A 14,538-nucleotide genomic window follows, 5' to 3' on the forward strand; every position below is an offset into this window, starting at 1 on the left:
TGCAAAACAACAAACTACCCTAATTCACAGCACTAATACTCATCAACTTGCCACCAAGTGCCTGCTGCCTCCACAAACAGCAGCAACCCTACGAGAAGCTGGCACCCTTCCCTCCCAGCTCCCACACGCCACCCAAGCTGCCCATCGTGGCTGACGTTCCAGCATCTCCAGCTCCGCTGCCGACGCTCATCTGCTGCCCAACCACTACTGCTATATTTGAGCCACAGCCTTGCCCCCAACAGTATGATTTTGGTATCAGTAAGGGCCATTTGGGGTTGCAAGAAAAACAGCACTGCAGTTTCAAACTGAGGCATCTCAGAGACAAAAATCAATAGGGAAAATTGGAGGCACGGAAAACAAAGGATGCAATGTTGTATTGCACTGAATTGCTGTACTTTGGACATAACAGGGGATTGTTAATAGGTAACATGGAAAACCATTGCTAAAAATGAGGAATATACAAGATCTTGTGAACTTGAAAGCTGAGAGATTTATCCCAGCAGCCTTTTAAATCAACGTAATGTCTCACTTTCCAAGTATCAACTTCCAATAATTTCTTTTCGCTACTGTATTCAGCGTTCAAGGAACACCACTGTGCATCTTCCCTATACCCTGCTTCAGGAAAAGACAAATCACTGGAACAAGGGCCAGTGGCATACAAAGGATTCTTGGGAAAACTGTTCTAACTTTTATTTTAATACATTTGTACCAGCTGGTAATTTATCTTTTACAAAGCTGTGGACGGCTGAAATTTCATTGCAAGGAAACCATGCTCTGTTTAATAAGAAGAACAATCAAATGCCATGATTTGTAGAAAGTAACTTTTTTCCTTGACCTTTTTATTACTGGCAAAATGTCAGCAGATTATTAAAGTGCAGAGACCACAATCTATGATAAATAACCTTGTGTTGCCACATACCAGACCCAAACGCCCCCTCCTCTCTGTCCAGACACGTACCTTAGTTTTCCAAAATGGCTCTGATTTATAAACAATTACAGATAACTAATAGAGCCTGAATGCCAAGTGTAATACTGTGGGTGAACAAGGCTTGCTCAATTCCTGGAAACATAAACAAGGAAGGGAAGGAACAAAAAAAAGCAAGGGCCAGAATGCAGCCTTATTTCTGTGTGTGGCAGCTGCAAGATCACTGATGGCATAATACATGCAATCTTTATCTTCACCTGAAATACAGCAGCATGAAAATTTGGAAAGGACCTAGCAAAAAACCACAAGGCTGTCACCAGGTCTTAAATCAACTGCAATGAGATACTTAAGGTGTTGAACCTACTTAACTAATCAAAGACACTTAAAGCGTCACCTGATCATAGACTGCAATTACTTAGAGGGAAAAGACGTCAGAAAGCTGTATAAATGAAGCTAGAAAAAAGCCAGATTAGAAAGGAAGTACACATATTTTATTGTAAAGATAATTACCCTTTGCACACATTGATGAAGAGCACAAAAGAACCACCAACAAAAATTGAAATGCACTGCATGCCTAAGACACATGCTGTAATTCAACCATAAATTACTATACGTAAGGTAAGAATCCCAGGCTAAAATCCCGTGGCTTGCAGATGCAAAGCCAAATGAGATCAATAGGACTGACACTTCTGGCTTTAAAATCCAGGATGCAAAGAAAAGCTGAATTGTCCAAAAAGCAAACTCCGGCCTTCCTACCTGAGCCCACTTACTCACCCGATGAGCACCTTACGAGATCACCGTGCTGGTTGCTGTGGAGCCTCTTCCCCAGGCTGCCCGAGTGCTGCACCTCGCTGCGCTGTAAGCAAGCAGCAGGGCAGCCTGCAACGGGCAGCTTGTGCTGCTCTTTAAACACTTCTAGCCCCTAAACATTGCATTTATTCTTCACTTGATTTTTCTAAGGTCCATCTCCAAATCAGCCTAAGAAAAAATCATTTTACTGTCTTCAGTAAAATAAACCTTTTTATTATTTCATATCCTGTTTCATTTTCTGGTACTCAAAACTAAATGGTACAGATGTTTACAGTACTGGGAGTCTCATCTGTAGCTCATCTAGAGATGAGACAGACTCACTGAGCCAATGGCTTAGAGCACAGTAGGATTGCCCATTAAAAATACTATGCTATAATTCAAGGCTTCGTACAGGCACCATCTATGTGTGCAGCCCAGCTCATTTTCAAAACATTATTAAGAGCTACACTATTTAACTCACCATTTAATTTTGACATTAAATGAAAGCAAAGAGCATGATGACAAAGTGGCAGTGAAAAAAAAAAAAAAAAAAAAAGATGGGTCTGAAGATTTCCTACTAGCTTTATCCAGAGAGTAAACAGGCGTACTCTGGCTGGGACAGGGCAGGCAGAGAAGGCCAAATAACCCAGAGAAGAGATCAGATCCACTCCCTACCCTCAGAACAGAGGCTTGTAGGTCAGCAGCACAGGAAAATAAATAAAAACCCACCCCCGAAACTTACTGTCTGTTCATTATTTTTCCAGTGCAGCCAGAGGCACAGGGGTGCAAGCAACCTCCTCACAGCTACACAAGGCCTGTGATGAGAGCAGGAACTAACACTGACCTCCTGGATACAAAGCCAAATGCCTTAATCACACAATTATCCTACTCTCACTGCCTCAACCTGTCTGAATCCAGAAGTACCACACTACTGGAGGAGGGAAGAAAGCAGAACATTTATTGGGAATATTTCTGACCCACCTACAAGCAGACACTGCTTACATTGGTTAAGTCTCCCTTATTGTAGTCCAAGGAATTTGGAAAAAGGGTATGAACTTTTAGTGCTCAAAACACTCAGCCTTCTGAAGTTCAAGTGAGGCACAGACCCTCCTTAAATCAAGCAAAAAGCCCCACATTGCTTAATGCTTTTTAGGCAGGGGACTGGAATGTTCAAGAGACTAAAAAATTCACACACTGCCCTTCCCCAGGAGTTCACATCCAGCCCAGATTACAACTGTCAAGTACAATCATGTGCACTCTTGATAGACTTTGAGAGGTAAGAGAACGGCCCGAGTGCAATTCCCAGAAGACAAATGCTCGTATGGGACAAGTCCTTGTGGATTACCTTGGCAGCAGTCCTAGCAGGACAGCAAGAGAAGCCAGTGGAGGGTATACTGCAGAGAAGTGGTGTCTTGGACCTCTGGGAACAGAGGTGAATAAATGAGGGAACAAGCTTTGGTTTCCTCTTGACAGTTTCAGCTTCTGAAGACCCTGTGAAATTCTGTCCCAAATAAATCCCTTTTATACCCATGGAGAGGCAGGGTCTGCTTGCAGCAGTTCCACATTCAAAGAATAAAGATACCATTCTCGTTTGCAACCAAAAATGCACAAAAACAAAGAGCTGGTGAGTTTTAAATAGTATACACAACTCTGCACACCTCAAACAAGGGAGCCAGAGGGAAGCGAGCGCCCGCGCAAGCTGCCCGCAGCTCCAGCCGGGGCAGAGCAGCAGAGGCAGGTGCTGGTGTGCACCCACCCACTCAACCAGCCCAGCAACCTGAGCTGTTGCAACTTGCTACAAGCAGCACACAGTAGCGAACTACATCTTGCTCTGCAGCACGGGCAACGCCCAGAGGGAGCAGGGCCTGCAGGGAGCTGTGCTACAGTCCAGTGCCTTCAGAGCTGGCTCCCAAAACAGCATTTTCCCAGCAGTGCCCTTCCTTGCGGAGCTCCAGGCTTTGCTTGAAGGTGCAATCTGTTCCTTCACTCAATTTCCACAGCTATTTCCACTTGGAGTGCCTGCTGTTTCCTTTCAAAAATTGCTGCATCCCTGAGGTACAAAGGGCAGAAAGCTCTTCTAGCAAAACCTGGGAGTCAGCAATAGAGAGGGGAAAATAAATTATTAAGGACCACATTGATACAGATTTTCTTTCTCTCTGGAGCAAAACTTAAATCTTTCTTCCCCCGTCCTGGCTATGGTAATAATGCACAACTATTCATTATCCTCGTCTTAACTAGAAAAGCCTCTTTCAAGTTAGCACTTAATATAATTATGGTAAATTAAATAGCATCTAGAAAGAAGTCTTACTTTTTCACAGCTATTATCTTACCTCTATGATACTCTATCAGTTAAAAGTGAATCTACCTATTAAACAGTAAGGGTTTGTATCTATTCAGAGAGCAGAAAAGTGAGATGTTCAGCTGAAAATTGTTCAAATTCTGTTTCCAAATTCAATACCACATCTCCAAGGGAAAACAGGAGAACCTCAATACTGACAGCACAAAGTCTCTTTTGCATTGCGGAGGCAGTACTTAAGCACCAGTTAGACATTCAGTTTCATTCACCTCAAAGTTTCCTTTCTTTATACGAGGAAAAAAATTACATTTTACAAAATAACAAGGCAAATTATTGTCTTGGTGTGCTTTCAACAAGAGTTCTCTGCGGCTACTGCTATATTATTAGTGTGATTTCTATGAGAGACACAGGATAAAACACGCATGGCTGCCATGAAATCGAGAGGAAAACACACCAACTTCAAATGGGTCAGGATGTCAAACACAACACGGGAGAGACCAAACTACAGAGGCCAGGAGATCACATAAGAAGCCATGTGCATTTATATGCCATCTAATATACAGTGATAAGCAGTAAAAGCTTGGAAGATCCAGTTCTGCAAACGTTGCTCTAAACAGGGACTTGTTTGTGTAAGTCAATGTCATTGCAGTCAAAGTGGTTTCATTTGTGAGGACAAAGTGCAGACACAGATTTCATACCTTTTCCTAGAAGCTTAGTCTCTTTAAAGCAATTTATTTCTACTGCTACTCAGGGCGGGGGGGAAGACAAAGCATCTACAAGAAGTATCCAGGAGAGACTCTTGGTAAATGGTCATTCTGCATGCTCATAAATAAATCAAATACAAGCTTGATAATACTTGAACTGATATTAGAAGCAATATTTTTAACACAATGTAAGCATACCAGCCATCAGGAATAAAATATTAAGAAGAAAATATCTTTATTATATTGTTGTTCAACAATTGTGAGAACATTAGCAATAAATAGCAGCTAGCACTAGAACTGCTCTCTGCTAACTGTGCATCTTGTGGATAACAGCAAAGCTTACATTAACATCATGATGTCAGTGGACAACAGCTTTATAGCAGAGAGCAGCATATTGTGCATTTCTGGGAAAAGGAATCTTTAGCATCGCAGGGATTATTGTGGTTAAATTGCTTCTGAGTCACAGCCAGTTGCTGCTCAATGTTTCTCACTTGGTCCCTACCTACCTTTTATTTCCTCATGAGGATGCACCAGTTCAGATTGACAGGCCAAGGCCAGTTGTATGAGGTTCAACAGGGCCAAGTGCCTGGTCCTGCACTTACCTGGGACACAACCACCCCAGGCAATGGTACAGACTGGAAAGCTGCCTGGCAGAAAAGCACCTGGGGGTGTTGGTCGCCAGCCAGCTGAACATGAGCCAGCAGTGTGCCCAGATGGCCAAGAAGGCCAACAGCATCCTGGCTTGTACCAGGAATAGTGGCCAGCAGGACTAGAGAAGTGACCATCCCTCTGTATTGGCACTGGTGAGGCCGCACCTCAAATCCTGTGTTCAGTTTTGGGCCCCTCATAACAAGAGAGACACGGAGGTGCTGCAGTGTGCCCAAAGATGAGCAACAAATCTGGTGAAGGGTCTGGAGAACAAGTCTTATGAGGAGCAGCTGAGGGAATTGGGGTTGTTTAGTCTGGAGAAAAGGAGACTCAGGAGACCTTATGGCTCTCTACAACTGCGTGAAAGGACGTTGTGGCATGGAGGTTGTTGGTCTCTTCTCCCAGGTAGCAAGTGATAGGACAAGAGAAAATGGCATCAAGTTGCACCAGGGGAGGTTTAAATTGAGTATGAGGAAAAATTTCTTCAGAGGAAGGGTTGTCAGGCCTTGGAAGAGGCTGCCCAGGCAAGTGGCGGAGTCACCAACCCTGGAGGTGTTTAGAAGATGTGTAGATGTGACACTCAGGGACATGGTTTTAGCAATGGACTTGGCAGTGTTAGGTTAATGGTTGGACTTGATGATCTCAAAACTCTTTTCCAGCCTAGACAATTCTATGATTCTATGTTCAGAGAAGAGAATAAAACTGGTACTGTTACACCCGCTCTCTTAGCTTACACAATGGCATTATTTTTATTTGTATTAGTAGAACAGTCCAGCAGAAGCCAAGAGGACATTACACTAGACAATGTGTGAACTTAGGATAAAAGCTAGACCTTGGCATCACAGAACACGTAATCCAAGCAGACTTAAGATGAAAAAAGCATAGGAAGCTGAAGTTAACACACCCTGGCCACGTAGCTTCTCAGAGTGCTCAGGAATAGGAGACTCTACACCACACTTCTCAGATACCCTCAGGGATCCTCCCAGCTTCTCAGCACACCTCAACCTCTTGGAAAAGAAACCTTTCAGCACCTGGGCTGAGGGTTTCCACAAGCCAGAACTTGAATACCAGCTTGGAAAAAATTAGGTTAGATGCCTGATAGTCTGGGCTTGGTTTACACAGCCTCCAGCCCTGTCCACAACTAGAGCTCCCCAAGTCTACTGCAATGCATACATGTGTGAATAAATGAGTGCAGTATAGCCATGTGCCTCCTATGACCTGAAGTCCAGAGAGAAATTCAGAAATTCAGAGAAATTCAGTTTGATTACAGGCAACAAAGCCTGGGTGTGTCATCAGTCAAAAAAAATATCAGGCCTGGTTTGCATCCACTCAACCTGAATTAAAACAAAGAGCAAGACAAGGAGGTGTGGTCAAATTAACAGATATTAAAATGGAATGGAGAAAATCTATTTTAAACCAAACTCAACAACAAAGATTGTGTATTTCATGCCTAACACACCTGTCTCCTGCTCTAGACTGACAATAAAGGAGAGCTCCATGGAAGGTGGCTTAAATTACTGCCTTCCTCACTACTGCTGTATTCATATGGTGCATTTGGTGTTCACAAAAAGCCTCTGTAATCCAAGTAAGGACTTACAACTTCCTGGAAAAAAAAAAATACATCGTTCAGACCTGAACTATCTTTGACCCACATATGACATAAAAGGTCATTAAATGATCTGCAAATCCAGATTTGTTTCCTTAGCAAGGTAAGGGGAAAAAAATATTCACTGTATCAGCAGCTGTCAGGCTTGCAGCATTGTGTGAGGTTCTTTTCAAAACACCACAGCAAGAAAAGGCAGAAAGATTCATCTTATAAAATGGAAATCTCATCTATTTGCATCCATGCCAGGAGCTTACCAGAATACCCGCCCCCACCCCCCCAGCATTACTTCCAGTGGCGATTTCACATTCAGCTTCCAGGGATTTCACAGACAAAGCAGCAGCAGCTCCCTGAGTGAACCGTGCAACATTTGATAAAGTGTCAAAAAGCCTCCATCACTTCCTATTACTACATAAAAGTGATTCTCTCCTGATGCCAAAAGTCATACCAAAAAGAAAAATAAGCAAAAAGGAAAGACTTCAAAAAATTTCATTTTTCTTTTCATTCTGCCAAGATTACCCACAGTGACTAATAGCTACCCGCACCACGCAATGCAGCAGAGTTCCCTTCTCTCCTCACTGGGACGTGGCAATTTTTTGCTGTGAAGAGAGAATTCCCTGTCATTATAATCTGAGAAAATATCTAAACAATTGAATAGTGCAATGCTAGCGTGGGCTTTGCACTCTTTACTGGCATCAAACAACACAGGTATAAAAGGCAAACTGTCTCTGCAGCACTGAAGGTGGAAAGGAGCAACACCACAAACAGCTGTGCATTAGCACAGAAAAACTAATTTGTCTTTTAGAGCAATCTCGTGTTTTTGCAGTGAGAAAACTGAAGGAGAGTTAGCAGGACACTGCTTTTGTGCTCAAAGTGCTGGGATGCAGAAGGACCAAGTTCACATTCAAGTTTTCCTCTCAATATAGAACTAGACATTTCATCACTCAACACCTGTCTTCATCTTCTAGATAAGCAGCAAGTCACCTTTCATCTCAGCCTCTGCTGATCAATTTAGACAGCATACCCTTTGGGACTCTACTACAGTAGCATGCCATTTCAGGAATACACAAAAAATAGCTGTTACATTATTCTTTGGGAGTACAATTTCACATTGATTGATTCAGTGACAGATTAGACAGAATTGAAGCAGGCAGACGCGCTGCTGGGGTTCCCCACACCCCACCCCAGGATAGCCGCACATGGCCCAGTTTATTAAGGACACGTGTATTTCTCTTTTGTCTTTAGTTGGTTAATTTTACATTGATACTATAATAATGCAAATGGTAACTAGGTTGCCAAAACAGCCAAATTCACACAGCCCTACAGCCAATTCTCAAGAAGTCAAAGCTTGGCTTGGAGTTTAATAAAACACAAAAACTACTATCAAGAAGCCTGCCAGCACAATAAGGTTATTGATATCAGCTCATAGCACAGACCTCAACGACACATCTCAAAAAGGAAGCCTAGGTGTAACACCTAGCTGTTTATTAAACAAGGAGGAGAAAAGAGCCTTTTCAGTCCAGAGTTTGATTTACACATCCATAAATACTTCAATCCAAAAGGAGCGTAGGGGAAATAATGGCACAACTTCAACTGTAGTTCTACAAACACAAAACAAAACCATCTGAGACTAGAGAACAAGGGGTATGCCCGTATTTTTTTATCTAGGTTTCAAAATTAAAAAAAAAATAAAACACACACCACACCAAAAACAACTGAACAAAAAACACCTACACAAGCAGCTGGACTATTCTAACCTAGAAAAAAAAAAAACACTTCCACATCTCTCCTTTTGTGATGGGCAGAAACAATTTTAAAGGTACTCTTACTAGACTGCTGTCAGCTGCTTCCAATTATGCACAATATTCTCCTTTAATCCCTTAATCTTTTCATATTACACAGATGCATATACAGTACCTAGAACCTGATGCAAGCACAACACCCCTGTACCTTGAAACAGTATTCCAGTAATTCAGAAGTGCAGAAATTTTTGAAGGAGTCTTGGCTTTTGAATACGTCCATGATAAAAATACTCCCGGTCAGCAGGTATTATTTTGGGAAGGTTTTTCTATTTCCTGCCTCACCTGATCTCACATTTCAAGCTTGGGAGAGAGCACCCATGAATTAATTTTGCTACCACCGCCTCCAGAGTAGCAATGGACAGAAGCATTTCAACAAGGAGTCTCAAAGCTGCTACTAGTTGAAGGCTGGCTTAAAATATACAGTATGCTAAAATGTGCTGTGTCCAATTAGTATCACAGCAGAAGCATGTGGGTAGTAAATCTTGCAGGCAGGAAAACCGCTCCTGAAAAGTAACCCATCACTATGGTGGGGAGACATGAAGAAAGCAGGCAGGGACAATGGGAGGATGAGACTACAAAACTGGGGCAGCATGTAGACAGGTGTGAGGAGAACCCCTCAGGATTTGGGAGAAAGTCCTCAGCAGCTCATCCTCTGGAGTAATAAAGCAGCAGGTGGGAAGGTCTGGGCAGGAGGTACACTGCTCCTTAGCCCTCCACAGAGGCTCAGCAACTGCTTATCAAAGGGGTGTTTATCAGGATGGTTGTCTCCTTCCTCCTTCATTGCACGGCCAGAAAGAGCCACAGTGGTGGGGAGGGGCTGGGATGAAGGCAGAACCTGTGATTTAGACACAGCCCTGTAGAATTAAATGAACCACAACCACGCTGCTCCATAAGGAGGGTAGCGAGCTCCACACACAGCAGCAGCTGGGAGGAGTTTGCTCAGCCTCAGAAGCTGGGTGCTCTGGAAAGCCGAGCACAAACACCAGAAGTGACACTCTGGAGCCTGCAAGAGGAGTAAGCAAGATCAGCCCCATAGAGACAGGCTGGCAAAGCAGGTCACCATCATTCTTGCCTAAACCCACATGTATCTGGCATTCGGATTGTCTGTTTCCATTCCCTGAGCTGCTTCTTGTGTTCCCTTTACCTCAGTAACCACAGCAGGCATGCACAAACACCTACAGTGTGCTGCCAGAGACATCTCATGCTGAGGAGCGGAGGCGTGAGGAGCAGCGTTTCTGGCTGAGAAAACACTGTGCTATTAATGCTCCAAAGGCATGGAGGTCAGGAGAAGAAACATGAAATGCAGCTTTTTCCCTAAACAAAACAGGAGATCAAATAGCACAAATCTGTGCAGTTGCAGAGGGAGGTCTGTGCTCCATAGCTCAGAAGCAGCAGGACCCTGCTGGACACACTTCAGGGCATTCTCATTTTCGCCTCTGAAGCTCCTGATCCAGCCCTAAAAGACCTTCACCACTGGCAACACTGCCAATCTCACGACTGCCTCCAGCAGATAACAAGTCCCTTCGACATGAAGCGAGTCTAACCCAATTCAGATCAGCTGAAAATTTGTTATGATCTATGGACGCAATATGGATTAGTTGAGTCTGAATTTTGCTCTGAATACAGCACACTGACTTCAAACACTGCCCATTACAGATTACAGAAATGGCCTTTCCCTAGAGGTCTCTCAGATTGCAAACTGCAGCACCATATCAGAAACAGAGCCATTTTTCCCCAGCTGTAGCCAAGAAAGCACCTTGGTTTAATAAATACCTAACCCAGCAATAGAAACTGAACCACCTGTACTGTACAAACCTCCCTCCTACTCACCTGATGAATCAGTGTTGCAATAAAGCACAGAGAAATTAAATTAAGTACCATGAAAAGATTACAGCAGTAAATCCACCTTTCAGTTACATTCATGTAGCACCATGATTAAATCATTCCTTAAGTTCACATTGTCCACTTCAGACCAAAACAGGCTGCGGGCAGGATTAAGGCCTGCATTTTTTCCCTTGAATCGGAGAGTTGCCATCCCTACCTTGATGAATAGCAGCACAAAGTAAACCCTTGTGCTGAATCAGACTCCCTTGCTGTCCCCACAGCTTTTCAGTGCAGCTCAGCCAGCATCCTCCTCACCAGGCTGGGGTGAGTGTACACTCAGGGTCACCACCCACCCCACGCCCTGCGGAGAACATCCACTCTCCACTTTCAGCAAGAAAACTTACCACGTGCAGAGAGGAAGCTGCCACAGAGCACAACTTGAGGCTTATCTCCCTCCCTCTCCACTCACACCTTTGGAAACTTGCTGCCAAGGAGGAAAGGTGGCAGCTGGGGACATACACAATGCAGCGACTGCTCTCTGCTGTACAAACACTGCTCAATACTACTATCTTGTGCATCAGTGCAAAGAGAAGGAAGGAATATTTTTACAACAAAGATACTGCTACAGCTGGATGAAGTGAGGAGGTGACTACACAGCTTAAAGAAGTTTCCTCCTCACTTAAGTTAAACAACTGTTTCACACTATAGCACTTTAGGTTTGCTTAGCACTCAAAAAACACGATTTCTGATCCAGCAGACAGTTGCATGTGCTTATATATATATTTATTTATTTATTTCTCCAGGAACGCTGCTTCGCTTCACTCAGTGCAAGCTAAAAGCATTTCCAAAATCTGGTTTTTAGATAGCAATGCAAATGGTCTCCAGAATGGTATCAGTACAAGAGCCTATAGGAAAGGTAATTACTATCATCACTTACACACAGCCAATGAATACCAGTTTAGACAGTCCCCTGACTATTTCCTCACAATCCTGGAACAAGTACATTGCAAATGGGTTCTACCAACCAGATATGCCCACATGTCTAAAGAAACGATGTCACCTTGACAGCCTGCAATCCTGCATGCCATGCCAGCCACACATCAGCCATCCAGCCCTGCCATGCAGGCATGCCAGGGGGTGGAGGGCACCCCGCAGCTCCCACCGCTGAACCCCAAACCGCAACAGGCACACACAGAAACGGTGAAAGCCCCTGCTACACACAACCTGGGCACAAAGCATTTGCAGAGGTAGCCGGGTTACCTTCCCGAAGCTGCCAATGCTCAGCCTCTAACTGTATTCACTCCACTCATAAGGATGACTCCGGGGTACCACGTTACATTTAAAAACAGGCAGCTTGGCTGTGCGAGGGACAGGGAGAAGGGCTGGCTTGGGGGGGGGTAATGGATTTAGCGGGTTAATTGGGGGGGGGGGGAGGTATTTGATTGTAAAGGCTATTTTGAGGAGGATGGCCTTTGGGGGTATGGGGAGGGAAGTGGCTTTTTGGGGAGCAAAGGGGTCGGAGACAGCCGACCCATAGGCTGGAGAAGGGGGGAGCCCGGCGCCTCTTACCTGGTCGGGGCGGCCGAGCCCCCCGCGCCGCCTTCAGCACACCGCGCCCCGGCGCCGCGCCGCCCGCATCGCCGCCAGGACACGCGTGAGATGGGGCGGGGAGGACACGCGTGGGCCCCGCGGAGCCCCTGCGCCCGCGGCAAAGAAAGCACACAGCGGCGGGCCGCGGCCGGACAGCTGCTCGGGGGAGGCGGTGGCGGCAGGAAATACCAAAAGACTGATCCAACCACGCTCAGGAGGGAGGGAAGAGAGGGGGGGAAATTGAGGAGAAAAAATAGAAGGAGGAGAAAAACAAAAAGGGAAGGAAAAAAAAAAAAAAAAGGAAACGTGCAAAATCCGGGCGGGATCGGCGCGGAGCGGGCGCGGCGCTCGGCTCTCCGCACCGCACCGGGGCCCGCGGGAGCGTCACCGGGACCGCCCCGGGCTCTCCCCGCCGGCCCGGCTGGGGCTCGGCTCGGTTTGGTTTGTTATTTTCCCCCTGGAGTTTGTTTCGTTCTTCTCCTCAACACAGGGAGAGGCTGAAGCCAAGGCAGAGCAAATAAAGCAAAGAAAAAACAACCCCCAAACCAAAAACATGCAGACCCCCCCCGCAAGCAACTAGCCATTCTTGGGGTTCACTGACGCCATGTGCAAGGTAATGGAGAAAAGTCAACCTGGGGAAATCGCCACGCTGAAGCCCTCCAGCTGCAGGAGCACTTTGTCTCAGCATCCAGCCATATGCCTCCCCCGACACCGTGACTCAAAAGCGCCCGTGCAATATGCAGCTCTGACATGCAGCCGTGCACGCTCCCAGCTTCGCCTGTGCACCCAGACCGAAAAATCAATTCCATGGCAAGCACGGACCTCTAAGCTCCTCCAGACAAGGAGGACAGTCCAATCATCTCATCCCTAGCCGCAGCCTGCCTGCCCCCTTGGGGGAGTCATGACTTTACAGGCAGTACAATATGTAGTAAAACACCACGAGCAGAAAACTACCCAGCCACAAGCATTTAACTGCTCCTTCCTCTCCTCTCCACCCGTGGTTCAACGCTGGACCAAAAACAGGCAGCCAAGAGGGACTTCACACATCCTTCATAGCTGTGGGGAAAAGTAATGCCAAAAGTCTACCCAGACTTGGAAGAGCAGAGTTAAAAAGCACCCCAAACTTTCTGAAAACAAAACCACATGATCGGGTAAATGTGACCAGCATGTGTGTCTGACTTTTGTCATCAATTCTGAATCACCCATGTACAGCTGAGACCTTGGTGCAAAACACAGTATGGAGCTCAGCCTCACGCCTCTGAAACCAGAGGTGTTAAACCAGATGCCTCAAGTGCTCTGCTACCACCCCCCACCCCCTTCACAGAAAAAAGCTAGATCCTTTTTCTCTTCAGTGTGTTCAACCTCTAAACCAAGACAAAGACCCACCAGCTCTGATGTTCCTCATGCTCCCCAGGAAGCCAGCTTCCAACCCTAAAGAGCAACAACTCATTAACTGAAAAGGTCTCCCAGATCTAAGAAAAAAAATCCTGAATTCATCCAAAACTACAAACTCAACTTAGACCAGGACACAATTTCTCTCACTTCTTGCCTCCAGCCAACTACAGCCCTTCCGCAGACTACGAGGCTTCACCTTGCATCACTTACATCAACATACCAAACGTTAGCCACTAGTGGTAGCTGGTTTTCTCCTAGTGAGCTTGGTGGGACACAGAGCAACGTGCACTATACCTAGCTAGGAATACAGCATGGTGCTGGAGATAAAAATCCCCATCTATTTTTGCTCTCTCCTATAAGTTCTAGTACAAAGCAGGACTAGAAACAGATCACACAGCCTAAGCTGTCCTTGCTACTTAAGAGTCACAACGGCCTCCTCTGCCCATTAAATAAGCCCTAGAATCACTTGCGTAGGGAGGTAATTATTACATTTCACCTGTATTTGTAGTGATTTCTGCCATCATCTGCAAGCTGTGAGAGCTGTCGTGATTCCAGCTGCCTTCAAGTTCGTTGGGATTTTGATTTAATCCTCACCAGTATTTTACTCCAAGGGCAAGCCTGTATGTACCGTGCAACGTGGCTGAGTGCTGCACAGAGATGCCATGATCAGCATGAGCCAATGCCGCTCGTCACCCCGGCTCAGAGTACTGCCAGGCAGAGCCACCATGTTGTAGGCAGAAGCAACTAACCCTGGCTCTTCCTGGCTCTCCCTCTCCTCACTGCCTCCTGCTGTGTCTGCTCAAGGTGACATCAGGTTCCTCTCTGTGCCCTCTGCTCCCTTCACCCTTCTGCTTTTAGGGTTGGCTCCCTCAAATGCAGCCAGGTAGTTTGCCAGCACCTTGCCTGGTCTAAATAGCTTTTTCACTAAATCATGGGCTTGACATTGATCCTGCCGTCTGCAT

General features: G+C 45.6%; 1 protein-coding gene across 2 annotated transcripts in view; it reads right to left on the reverse strand.

The window, feature by feature from the left end:
* Positions 1-12,861, reverse strand: part of OSBPL5 (oxysterol binding protein like 5) — a 144,620-nt gene extending 131,759 nt beyond the window's left edge. Inside the window, exon 1 of one of the 2 annotated variants that reach the window (XM_065635702.1) lies at positions 12,814-12,861. The gene's annotated coding sequence lies outside the window, so the exon portion shown is untranslated. Of the gene's footprint in view, positions 1-12,160; positions 12,349-12,813 lie in introns of those variants that run through there. The other variant, XM_065635700.1, reaches the window with a different exon arrangement.
* Between the last annotated feature and the right edge of the window lie 1,677 nt (positions 12,862-14,538).

This window comes from Caloenas nicobarica, chromosome 5 (assembly GCF_036013445.1).
Source record: "Caloenas nicobarica isolate bCalNic1 chromosome 5, bCalNic1.hap1, whole genome shotgun sequence".
Classification (NCBI taxonomy): domain Eukaryota; kingdom Metazoa; phylum Chordata; class Aves; order Columbiformes; family Columbidae; genus Caloenas; species Caloenas nicobarica.